The sequence below is a fragment of the Sciurus vulgaris genome, assembly GCF_902686455.1.
Source record: "Sciurus vulgaris genome assembly, chromosome: 5".
In the NCBI taxonomy this organism is placed as follows: Eukaryota; Metazoa; Chordata; class Mammalia; order Rodentia; family Sciuridae; genus Sciurus; species Sciurus vulgaris.
Window position 1 is genome coordinate 62,343,635 of NC_136465.1, and position 14,057 is coordinate 62,357,691.

Consider the following 14,057-nt stretch of genomic DNA (forward strand, 5'->3'; position numbering starts at 1 on the left):
ATTTGTTGATCGGATTATTTGTATTCTTGGTGTAGAGTTTTTTGAGTTCTTTGTATATTCTGGAAATTAGCACTCTATGTGAAGTATGAGTGGCAAAGATTTTCTCCCACTCTGTAGGCTCTCTCTTCACATTACTGATAGTTTCCTTTGCTGAAAGAAAGCTTTTTAGTTTGAATCTGTCCCAGTTATTGATTCTTGCTTTTATTTCTTGAGCTATGGGAGTCCTGTTGAGGAAGTCTGATCCTAAGCCAACAAGGTGAAGATTTGGACCTACTTTTTCTTCTATAAGATGCATGGTCTCTGGTCTGATTTCAATGTCCTTGATTCATTATGAGTTGATTTTTGTGCAGGGTGAGAGATAGGGGTTTAGTTTCATTCTGTTGCATATGGATTTCCAGTTTTCCCAGCACCATTTGTTGAAGAGGCTATCTTTTCTCCATTGCATATATTTGGCACCTTTGTCTAGTATAAGAAAATTGTATTTATTTGGGTTTGTGTCCATGTCCTCTATTCTGTACCATTGATCTACCTGTCTATTTTGGTGACAATACCATTCCATTTTTCTTATTATTGCTCTGTAGTATAGTTGAAGTTCTGATATTGCGGTACCCCCTGTTTCATTCTTCCTGCTAAGGATTGCTTTAGCTATTCTGGGTTTCTTATTCTTCCAGATGAATTTCATGATTGCTTGCTCTATTTCTGTAAGGTACGTCATTGGGATTTTAATTGGAATTGCTTTGAATCTGTATAGCACTTTTGGTAGTATGGCCATTTTGATAATATCAGCTCTGCCTATCCAAGAACATGGGAGATCTTTCCATCTTCTAAGGTTTTCTTTAATTTCTTTCTTTAGTGTTCTGTAGTTCTCATTGTAGAGGTCTTTCACCTCTTGTGTGAGATTGATTCCCAATTATTTTATTTTCTTCACACCTATTGTGAATGGGGTAGTTTTCCTAACTTCTCTTTCTGAAGATTCTTCACTTATGAATAAAAATGCATTTGATTTATGAGCATTGATCTTATATCCTGCTACTTTACTGAATTCACTTATGAGTTCTAAAAGTTTTCTGGTGGAATTTTCTGGTTCCTCTAAATGTATAATCATGTCTTCAGTAAATAGGGATAGTTGGAGTTCTTCTTTTCCATTTCGTATCCCTTTAATTTTCTTGGTTTGTCTAATTGCTTTGGGTAGAGTTTCAAGGACAATGTTGAATAAAAGTGGTGAAAGAGGGCATCCATACCTTGTTCCAGTTTTTAGGGGGAATGCTTTCAGTTTTTCACCATTAGAATGATATTGGCCATAGGCTTAGCATAGATGGCCTTTACAATGTTAAGGAAAGTTCCCACTATCCCTATTTTTTCTAGTGTTTTGAGCATGAAGGGATGCTGTATTTTATCAAATGCTTTTTCTGCATCTATTGAAATAATCATGTGATTCTTAACTTTTAGTCTGTTGATATGGTGAATGACATTTATTGATTTCCGGATGTTGAACCAAACTTGCATCCCTGGGATAAAACACACTTGATCGTGTTGCACTATCTTTTTAATATATTTTTGTATGTGATTTGCTAAGATTTTGTTGAGAATTTTTGCATCAATGTTCATTAAGGGTATTGGTCTGAAATTTCTTTCCTCGATGTGTCTCTGTCTGGTTTAGGTATCAGGGTAATATTGGCTTCATAGAATGAGTTTGGGAGGGTTCCCTCCTCTTCTATTTCATGGAATACTTTGAGAAGTATTGGAATGAGCTCTTCTTTAAAGGTTTTGTAGAACTCGGCTGAGAACCCATCTAGTCCCGGACTTTTCTTTGTTGGAAGGCTCTTGATGACTTCTTCTATTTCATTACTGAAATTGATCTATTTAAATAGTGTATGTCCTCCTGGTTCAGTTTAGGTAATTCATATGACTCTAGAAACCTGTTGATGTCTTCGAGATTTTCTATTTTGTTGGAGTATAGATTTTCAAAATTACTTCTAATTATGTTTTGTATTTCAATCGTGTCTATTGTGATAATTCCTTATTCATTCCAAATTTTAGCAATTTGTGTTTTCTCTCTTCTTCTCTTTGTTAGTGTGGCTAAGGGTTTATCAATTTTGTTTATATTTTCAAAGAACCAACTATTTATTTTGTCAATTTTTTCGATTGTTTCTTTTGTTTCAATTTCGTTGATTTCAGCTCTGATTTTAACTATTTCCTGTCTTCTATTACTTTTGGTATTTATCTGTTCTTCTTTTTCTAGGGCTTTGAGCCATAGTGTTAGGTTGTTTATTTGTTGATTTTTTTTATTGAATGTGCTCCATGAAATAAATTTTCCTCTAAGAACTGCTTTCATAGTGTCCCAGAGATTTTGATATATTGTTTCTTTGTTCTCATTTACCTCTAAGAATTTTTTAATTTCCTTCCTGATATCTTCTGTTATCCCTTCATCATACAATAGCATATTATTTAATCTCCAGGTGTTGGAGTAGTTTCTGTTTTTTACTCTGTCATTTATTTCTAATTTCAATCCATTATGATCTGATAGAATACAAGGTATTATCTCTTTCTTCTTGTATTTGCTAACAGTAACTTTGTAGCACAAAATATGGTCTATTTTAGAGAAGGATCTATGTCCTGCTGAGAAGAAAGTGTATTCGCTCTTGGTTGGATGGTATATTCTATAAATTCCGTTAAGTCTAAATTAATGATTGTGTTATTGAGATCTGTGGTTTCTTTGTTCAATTTTTGTTTGGAAATTCTGTCCAGTGGTGAGAGAGGTGTGTTAAAATCACCTAGTATTATTGTGTTGTGGTCTATTTGATTTCTGGAATTGAGAAGGATTTGATTGATGTACATGGATGAGTCACTGTTTGGGGCATAGATATTTATGATTGTTATGTCTTGCTGATTTATACTTCCCTTAAGCAGTATAAAATGTCCTTCTTTATCCCTTCTGACTTTGACTTAAAGTCCACATAATCTGATATGAGGATGGATACACCACTTTTTGCTGTGTCCATATGCATGGTATGTTTTTTCTCATCCTTTCACCTTTAGTCTATGGGTATCTCTTTCTATGAGATGAGTCTCTTGCAGGCAGCAAATGGTTGGATCTTTCTTTTTAATCCAATCTGCTAGTCTATATCTTTTGATTGATGAGTTCAGGCCATTAACGTTCAAGGTTATTATTGAGATATGATTTGTATACCTGGTCATTTGGCTCATTTTTTTTTTTTTTTACATGACTTGATTCCTCCTTTATTTGGCTGTTCCTTTAGAGTAGTTCCTCCCTTTGCTGATTTACATCATTGTTTTTCATCTCTTCCTCATGGAATATTTTCCTGATAATGTTCTGTAGTGCTGGCTTTTTTTTTGTAAATTCTTTTAGCTTTTTTTTTTTTTTTTAATCATGGATGCATTTTATTTCGTCGTCAAATCTGAAGGTAAGTTTTGCTGGGAATAGATTCTTGGTTGGCATCCATTTTCTTTCAGCACTTGAAAAATGTTGTTCCAGGCCCTTCTAGCTTTTAGGGTCTGGATTGAAAAATCTGCTGATATCCGTATTGGTTTCCCCTGAATGTAATTTGATTCTTTTCTCTCGCAACTTTTGAAACTCTGTCTTTATCTTGTATGTTAGGTATTTTCATTATAATGTGCCTTGGTGTGGGTCTATTGTAATTTTGTGTATTTGGAGTCCTATAAGCCTCTTGAACTTGATTTTCCATTTCATTCTTCAGATTTGGGAAATGTTCTGATATTATTTCATTGAATAGATTGTTCATTTCTTTGGTTTGTTTCTCTAATCCTTCCTCAATCCCAATAATTCTTAAATTTGGCCTTTTCATGATAGCCCGTTATTCTTGTAGATTCTGTTCATGATTTCTTACCATCTTCTCTGTTTGGTCAACTTTGTTTTCAAGATTAAATATTTTGTCTTCAGTGTCTGAGGTTCTGTCTTCCAGGTGTTCTATCCTATTGGTTATGCTTTCTCTGGAGTTTTTAACTTGGTTTATTGTTTCCTTCATTTGAAGGATTTCTGTTTGGTTTTTTTCAGTATCTCTACCTCTTTATTGTAATGATCACATTTTTGCTTCCTCTATTTGCTCTTTTAACTATGGATTTGTGCAATCATTCAATGCCTGCATTTGCCCTTTCATCTCATCCTTCAATGCCTGCATTTGCTCTTTCATCTCCTCATTTGCTTCCCTGATCATTTTGATTATGTACATTCTGAACTCCCTTTCTGACATTTCTTCTGCTGTGCTGTCATTGGGTTTTATTGATATAGTATCTAGGTTTGTTTGGGACATTTTCTTTCCTTGTTTTCTCATATTGTTCAGGTATCTACCCCTCTAGTAGTAAAACTCTGGGATGTTGCAGATTTCCTCTATTGACTAATATTGTCTCTGTATATTTCCAATAACTCACCTCTTAGCCTTCAGTAGCCTGAAGTCTTAGAGGAATTTGATAATGTGGTGCTCCACTAGGAAGCTGGCCTTCTACGGGTGGTGGCCTTCAGGTGGCTCTGAGTTGGTCCCAAGTCTCTCAACACCTCCTCTTCTTGGTTCCTGGGTCTTGTCAAAGCTCCTCTAGCCTCCTGTAGGTGTCTCAGGAAGGGAGCTGCCCTTCCAATGATGATGGTCACGCGCTCAGGAGTAATTCAAAATGCCTGCACCAGCCTATAAAGAAGCCTCTGGCTAACTCCATGATGGCGACAAACCTCAGCATAGTGGTTGGGCAGTGTTGTTCAGTGACTGTGTCTGTATTTGGCCTGGTCGTTGGTCGGGTTGGCTACCCACTGTCCAGCTCCGCAAGGCAGGCAGGTTGGGTGCCCGCCTGCTACCTCCGGAATGCAAGCGGCCTGACTCACCCGTCAGCCCACTCCGAGACTACGACCAACCAGTGATGGCACCGACCTAGGTGCAGGGGTCAGGCGGGGTCACTCAGTTATGATGTCTGTCCTTGGCCTGCTGGCTGGGTGGGTTAGCTGCCCTCCGCCTACCTCCAGTGATGTAGGCAGCCTGGCTCACCTGCCAGCTCGCTCCGCGACTCTGAGAGATATTTTTAAAAATGGAGAAAAACAAGAAATAAGCTGTGTTCCCTGTTGAAAAATTTTGATACTGTTATATGATTTTTTTCTCCCAAATTAATCTATAACATTAACGCAATCCAAATCAAAAGTTTGAAAGAATTTTCTGGAATTTAACAAAATAATTCTAAATTCATTTAAAGGAACCAATTTAGGAGAATAGCCAGAAATTTTTTGAAAATTATGAGGAATGCTTTATAGACATTAATGTCACAGAGCTGCAATATTTAAAATAGCATAGCACTGACTCGGGATCTGACAGAATATAATAGAAAGTCCAAAAGAGACCCCATTGTAGAATAGTTTAGAAGGTAATACCATAAACACATTAGTGTTCAATAACTGAGTTGTGGTGCACATCTCCCAGTGGTTTGGGAAGTTGAGACAAGAGGGTCGCAAGTTCGAGGCCAGCCTCAGTAACTTGGCAAGGCCCTCAGCAACTTAGTGAGACCCTGCCTCAAAATTTAAGGGAAAAAAAAAAAAAAAAGGTTTAGGATGTGGTTCAGCAGTGTTTAAGCACTTCAAGGTTCAATCCACAGTACCAAAAAATTAAAAAATTAGTGTACAATAACTGGTCCTGGGGCAACTGGAAAATCCAGAGACCTTAGATATTATATAACTCACAACTTATTCCAATATAAATTCTAGATGGACAGCTTTTATAGTTTTATAATGTTTTTAAAAAATGAATACCCAGTTTAAAAAAAATACAAATTACCAATAAATTTGTAAGATTAATGTTTGATCTTCATATATAATAAAAGAAATTCACATCATTATAAGTGATAATTTAAGTAAGTGATAATTTTTGATTATTTGGCAGGTTGACAAAAAGGCAAAATACTGAAAGTAGGCAGGGCAGGAGAGGTTACAGAAAAGAACACTTTCTGTAAGACAATTGGATAATATGTACACATATCCTCCAAAGGGGGAATTTTGACCCTGCAAGTCTATACACAGGAATTTATACTGAAAAATTTTTCACTTTTAAAAATATTTAAAATGATGTCCATTGCAGCATTATTTATATTAGTGAAAAGAAACAGAACTACTCCATCCAAAAATAGATTAATTGAAAAAAAGCATGGTATATCATGAAATAGAACACTGTGTGGCCATTAAAAATGACATGGACTTGACAATGCATCCAAATGTATTTAAAGTTGCTTTCAAAAATAAGAAACTCCTAATTGAAACAATGGTTAATTCAGAGTAGGTACTCAAAAGTAAGGTGATACTAATTCTATCCACAGTTCCAGGCAAATATTAATCTTTCTGTATCTTCATATAATTACAGTCACACTCTAACTCACTCACTGACAAGAAATCCTCTTGGTAGGAAACCCTCTCCTCCCTCTGGGCCTCTTTGGAGAAGACAGAGGGTCACGATCCTGAAACTGCCACCAGGGGGCGCAAGTATTACATTCATGCCTCTCCTGTTCTATTCTGACCAGATCTGCGATCCTTATTGAACAGAATTTTTAAAAGAAAGACGTGCAGTTGGTGGACCTAAAGTCTAGACAAGAAGGAAGAAACAATAAGTGGAAAATAAAACAAGTATGTTGGTGGGTCGCTGGATAATCTAAGACAAAGCCTCCTAACCCAGCACTCAGGTTCTTGGGGGACTGCTCTCTGATTCCCAGTCTGATAATGCCCCGCATGACTCTACTCTCTGACAAAGACCAACATCTCATCACTCCCTCGCATGCACTTCTGTGCCCTGACTAGGCTGTTCCCTGCATCTGTCACGCCCTTCTGCTCTCCACCTGTTCGTTCCTTGTTTGCACTCCCCAGGCCATCTAGACATCATCTCCAGAAGCCTGCCCTGCTCCTGCAGGCTAGGTGACAGTTCTCTTTCCAAAAGCTGCCCTAGGCCTCTGAGTGACCTCTCACTTCACCATTTATGCCTGTGCAATTGAGATTTGGGGGATTTTTAAGTTCGTCAGAAAGGACCTTGTCAATCCTATTTGTGTAGACAGGACACCCAGCTTACTTTGGAGTGCGGGGATCCACTTTTAGCTGGTTGTCAGTTTTGCTCTTTGATAAGTTTCTGCTGAACTATCTAACGGTGTTAGAGGTTCAGTCTTGAGTTTCCCACTACCTATGGCGTAAGAAGCACTCTGTGTACCCCCCTTACCCTCCTGATCTTCACATTATTTTGCACCTAGAAAACTGCTTTAATAAGTGGATGACCAAATCCAAACAAAACCAAAAGATAATGTTTGATGTTTGATTTTATGGACCATATAACCTGAAATTGCCAGATTTGACCAGTAGATGGTGATCTTGAACCAGTGAAGTAAAATGTTGCTCGAGTTACTCCCAATGTGAAAATCGTGAGCCAAAGGAGCAAAAGGGGGATAAAATCGGAAAAAAAAAAAAAAAAAAAAAAAAATGGGGGGAGCGGGGTACAAGACACAGTTTCCTATTGCTTAAACAGTATGAAATTCAAATTATTTAATAAAGGTAATAAACTGCCCCTACTGGGCCCAAAACAAAATGGGCCTGGAGCGCTTGCCAAGTCTCATCTTCTGAGAGTTACAGAAAATGCTTTTTTCTCTCTGCTGTTCAGCGCTCCTTCCCCAGCTTAAATACCCATATTCTTAATCACCTATAGTAAGCCCTTGAGGAATGAAAACTGTGATTTAACAAATTCACAAACCAGAATATTTCATGCAAATATTTGATTATTCTCAAAGAACTCCAGAAGTGATGTGGGGCTAGCACCCCTCGAGTTCATACGAGGGTTCTGAAGATGGCAAACCCAGAGAGAGAGAGAGAGAGAGAGAGAGAGAGAGAGAGAGAGAGAGAGAGAGAGAGGGAGGAGAGAGAGAGAGAGAGAAAGGAGAGAGAGAGAAGACTGACAGGGAGGTAAAGGCACAGCAGCCATTCTCTTCATCGTTCAGAAGCAAGACAATAAAAAAATGACCCTACCCCTAAGAAGCACAGCAGCAAGAAGTCAGAATCCAGAGAGGGACAGAAGCACTACCCATACTCCCCTGATATCAGGATTTCCTGCCATGGTAGAGCAGAGGACCCAGAAAGGGAGTCCAAGAAGGAGAGACCCAAGCAGGAGGGAGGCAAGAGAAGACAAGAATAGGCATAGGGACAGAGGGCAAAGCTCCATTCCAGTGGGCGCAGCGGGCGTTCTGAAGGATGGAGTCACAGAAGTAGTAGTAGGAGCCAAGATAAATCCCGTAGACAAAAAAGGCCCAGTGCTCTCAGAGTGGGAGACTTCCAATCCCTGTGAATACAGGCAGCACTGAAGCCTGTTACAGCTGCCTGGTTGATTGGAAAATGAACTGTTAATATTTCCATAATCTATGTGACTGAATTCTTTTAATCCCTTGTATGTAGATTTGTTGAGAAGATTGCAATTTCAGTAGCCAGATATCCTGGGGGTTTTTTTTGGTGCAAACCATTGTCCCTGGGAATATACTTGGTACTTAATCAGAGTATGTATCCTAAATTTTGGTTCATAAATATGGTCCTTGAACCCATAGACCCCCATTTTGAGGTGAAATTGCCAGGAGAAAATATCAGATAATTCTAGAATTGCATTGTTTGTGGTAGGTGTTTGGAACCCAGGATTGCAGGACATTTTCAGTTGGCAGGTGGAACGATATAGTTCTTTTTTCCTACCACTTATCACCACTGCCTAAGGAATAACAAATTACTCATTTTATTTGGTTCACTACCGTATCCCCAGCACCTAGAAAAGTGTTTGGCACATAGTAGTTACTCAATAAATTATCTGTTGAATATTTACTTCTGGCTCTGTCAACTTGGATGAGAGCCTGAATCTGCCCTAATAAGAAGGATCCAGTGTGAGTTGCTGACACTTGAGATTTCTAACCAAGCACAGTAAGAGGCACACACAGAACCATTGTGATCTCACCAAGAATTGCTCACCAAGCAATGTGTGGGGGATAGATGGCCTCTCTGGACTCCTGATCACTGACTGTGTCTTTCCTGTTAGATGTTTCTACAGTTACAAGAATGAAGACCAACGGTGGGTGCTAACCATTGTTACACAATCTACACACATTGTGTCTAAGACCCAGAAACATCTCTACACTTTAAAAAGCATTTAAAAGAGGCTTGGTGTGTCTAAGTAATTTGCTAATAGATGGCAGAACTGTAGACTTGATTGTGTGACTAGTCTTGGGTCCAGAGGCAAAGTTATAAAGGGAAGCTTTGTGGTCCATTTGATGAGAAACCAGATAAAACCAGGCATCTTAACAGAACTGAGACCAAGGACCAGGTGGATGCCTGTGTGGAAAGTAGAGATGACTAGGGGTCCACATGCCTCCCCTGTCAGAGCTTTGGCCAGAATCCTGCAGCAGCTGGATATTCCCACATATTTATTCACTGAATAAATATTTCCTAAGTTTCTGCCACTCTCTTTCCTAGGTGTTTCCTGGGGACACTGCTCTGAACAAAGCAGACAACAATCTATCCCCATGGAGTTTATATTCTATCTGGGGAGATCACAAACATAATAAGTAAATTTTCAGTGTATTGGAAAGAGATGTACTGTGGGGAGAACTGGAACAGGTAAGAGAGAGGGACAAAGTACTGAAATTTAAAGAAGTTTAGTTGGGAGTATAGTTTTTTTTTTTTTTTTTTTTTTTTCCTGCTATGCTGGGGTTGGAACCCATAGCCCTCAGTATGCTCTAGGCAAGTGCTCTTCCACTGAGCTGCACCTTCTAATCATTTAACAGACTAGAAGGAATTAGGAAGTTGACTGGTTAACAGAAGTGCCTTGCAAGAGGAAAGAACAGTCAATGCAAACACCCTAAGACAGAATGTCCTTGTCTTCAGGAATAGTAAAGAGTCCAGTGTGGCTGAAGCAAAGATGGGGACAGGGAGATAGCACAAGGGCAAGACAGTAGGAGTCAGAGAGTTACTGAGGCCAGACCCCCACAGGGCCCTCAGGCCTCTCTAAGAGTTTCTGTTTCACTCATGGAAAGGAGAAAGGAAAACATTGAAGCTATCAAGCCTCTGAGGGAGGGGGTTAAGATTATGTTGTCTGCTATCAAGAGGAATTAGGATTTAAAATAGAGATTTCTGAGTTACAGAAAGTAGAAGCAACATTTTTGAACTGTTGAATTTGAAGTTTGTGAAATTCTATTACATAAAGTTGTATTTTGCTTTATTTTGAAAAATGGTTAGGAGAGAAAACTTTCCCCCTGAAAAACCCAAGCATGGCTTTGACAGGCACTTTTAGTAAGCTGCAAGTTACAGCGTTCACCAAACTGCTTTTTGATGTTGCAGTTTGGAGGTTTTGGGTTTCATTTTGTTTGCAATTTCATACATTTAACACCATTCTGGAAGGTTGGCACAAACATAATAAAACCACTGATTTTTTTTCTTTCCTCATCTACTTTTGTGAAGTTATGCATTATATTGTAAAATATAATACATAACCTGGGAGGGTGAATTTGAATTTCGAATTTTCAGATTCCTTGGAATTCTGTGCTGTTGGTACACAAAGAATCTTTTTTTGTTGCTGTTGTTTTTAGATATACATGAGAGTAGGGTGTATTTTGACATATTATACATACATGGAGTGAAACCCATTCCAATTTGGATCCTGTTCTTGTGGTTGTCCATGATGTGGAGTTCCACTGGTCGTGTACTCATATATGAACATAGGAAAGTTGTCAGATTCATTCTACTCTTTCCTATTCCCATCCGTCCTCCCTTCCCTTCATTCCCCTTTGTTTAATTCAACCCTCCTCCCCTCCTCCACTCCCTTGTTAAGGTAAACCGGCTCCTTCTACCCCTGGCTCTCTCATCCACCAGAAAGGCTCTCCTGTGCCATAGGAGCGCTCAGCCCAGACAGCCAAACCTTGTCCATAACCCAGGAAACAGTCATTCTCGATCACCCTTCATACCAAGAAAAAAGAGTGAACCAAAGAGTGAACCAAGGGCAGAAGGTCCTGCAGATACTAGAGGGCTTGGTTGTTGGGGCCAGGTATCGTTCTGGGGTCCTATGCACTGGAGGGATAGGCTAGTAAAGGGGGACAGATGTGAGGGCCAAGTGAATGTATCCTGTTGGTTCCAAACAGTCCTCAACCCCATGGAAAACATGGGGAGCTCTTCTCTATAATTTCAGTTACTATGAGGTCTAGCAGGAGGTAGGCAATCGGATCACTAACAGCACCAAGATAAGCCCCTCTGATGTTATGGAGTTCTCCCATCCTCAGAGACAAGAATGACTCAGTCTATCTATTCACCTTTCTCTTGGTTCTTTGGAGGATGAGAACATATAACTTCAATCAGCAAGGCTAGACCACTGTGTCCTTGCGATCCATGAATCTCCTGAGAATCTTTAACATTCACATCGTTGCCCGCGGGGTTTTCAACTTTCTGCGGGCACTAATTTCAGCCATAACAGCCCATCAGCCAGCACTCGGCCCATAGGAAGATCACATGACCCCCCCCCCCCCCCCAAATGCCTGTTCTTTCAGCCCCATCCTATCTCTACGCCTCTGAGCATCAGGTACCCTATTGGATCAGTAAGTCAGAAGCTTTCAAAAAAAGACTATCACACTCCTGAGTCTCCTGCATAGTTCCAACACCTTCAATCTAGGAATAAGGATGGAGGCTTGAATGAAAAGCCTCCTGTCTCATGAATGATTTGTTGTTCTCCCCAATGTTCTCATAAAGTTAGTTCCTGCTCCACCCAATACTCCTCTTCGTAGGTAGAATGGTACGGTGAAAGGCAATAGTGCCAATCTTGTTAAAAGTCACTCTCATACCCACAGTAGGAAGCACTGGTAGAATCTGGAGCATTTGGTATCTTTTGCTATCAATTCTAAGTTTGGTTGAAGTTGAGAAAATCAGGGAAGTCCACTTGGTCTAGCCCCACCTGGCTACATATTCATATTGTGGTCTCTTTTCTCATTTTTATAACATAAAAAAGTGCAAGGAGACAAATGCATTACTCTATTTCTTTAGGTGGTACAGAAGTTTAACACATGCAAATGCCTAATAGTTAGGAAAGCTATTGCTATGATTCCTTCATGATCTCTTTTTGTTCATTCACACAATTTTTTCTCATATTATGTAAAGTAAAATTTTCTTAAAAATGTTTTGTTTCTTGTGGGGAAATATTTTTGTGAGATGTTTTTTCATTGATTTGTCACAGAGTCAATCTTACCCTCTCTTAAGCATAGGATATAGGTTCCTTTTTCTTCTATTTCATCCATCTTTTATAAGGTCAATCAGTTTTGCATACTATAAATGCAAATGTTTACTGAATGAAGACAAAATGACAACGTGTTTTTCAGTATTTTAAAAACTGAGTCAGAAAATGAAGCAGGATGTGAGGATGAAGTTTTATTTTTTCTGAGACACAAACTCTGGGTTTAATGAAGTTATTAATATTAATATTACCTTTAATATTAATGGTAATTATAATATTAAACTTCTTTCTCTTACAAGTAAAAACTGATAATATTTCTATGTAATAACAAAGTTAAGGGGCTGGAGTTGTGGTTCAGGGGTAGAGCCCTTGCCTAGAATGTGTGAGGCACGGGGTTTGATTCTCAGCACCGCATATGAATGAAATAAAGGTCCATCAAGGGCTAAGGAAATGAACAGACACTTCACACAAGAAGATCTACAAGCAATCAACACATATATGAAAAAATGTTCAACATCTCTAGTAATAAGAGAAATGCAAATCAAAACTACCCTAAGATTCCATCTCACCCCAATTAGAATGGCGATTATCAAGAACACAAGCAACAATAGGTGTTGGCGAGGATGTGGGGAAAAAGGTACACTCATACATTGCTGGTGGGGTTGCAAATTAGTGCAGCCACTCTGGAAAGCAGTATGGAGATTCCTCAGAAAGCTTGGAATGGAACCACCATTTGACCTAGCTATCCCATTCCTTGGCCTATTCCCAAAGGACTTAATATCAGCATACTACAGAGATACAGCCACATCAATGTTCACTGCTGCTCAATTCACCATAGCCAATTGTGGAACCAACCTAGATGTCCTTCAATTGATGAATGGATAAAGACACTGTGGCATATATATACAATGGAATATTACTCCACCATAAAGAATGATAAAATTATGGCATTTGCAGGCAAATGGATGCAGTTGGAGAATATCATGCTAAGTGAGATAAGCCAATCTCAAAAAACCAAAGAACGAATGATCTCACTGATAAGCGGATGAGGACATATAATGGGGGGTGGGAGGGGTGAGCGTTAGGGTTAGGGTTAGGTTTAGGGTTAGGGTTAAGGAGGGTGTTAAGAATGGAGGAAGGAAGGACTGTATAGAGGGAAAAGAGAAGTGGGAGGGGTGGAAGGGGAAGGGAAAAAATAACAGAATGAATCAAACAACATTACCCTATGTAAATTTATGATTACACAAATGGTATGCCTTGACTCCATGTACAAACAGAGAAACAACATGTATCCCATTTGTTTACAATAAAAAAAGAAAAAATAAAGTCCATCAACAACTAATATATACATATATTTAAAAAAACGTTTCAAAAGAGTTCCACTTAATCACAAGTATATACTAATTTTTCGATGTTACATTTGATATGGGAATTGCAAAAGTAATGTTATTCAAATGAGGTAAATGATCTCAAATATCAAATATGTAATTAATACACCTTAACCCTAAAGTATATGACCAAAGGTTTCATTTACTATATATTCTTATCTATTTCTAAAATTTCCCAAGATTTTAACATATTTACCCAGTACAAAAAAAAAAGTATGCTACCCCAAAGGATACTTGGATTGCCTTCCCAACCAAAATATTGGCGATACCTTCTCAGATAGCTGAGATTGCTGAAGTTTGCAGGTCCCATCAAAATCAGAGCTGGGCTGGGGTTGTGCTCAGTGGTAGAGCACTTGCCTAGCATGTGTGAGGCACTGTGTTCAGTTCTCAGCACCACATATAAAAATAAATGAATAAAATAAAGGTCTATCAACATCTTTTAAAA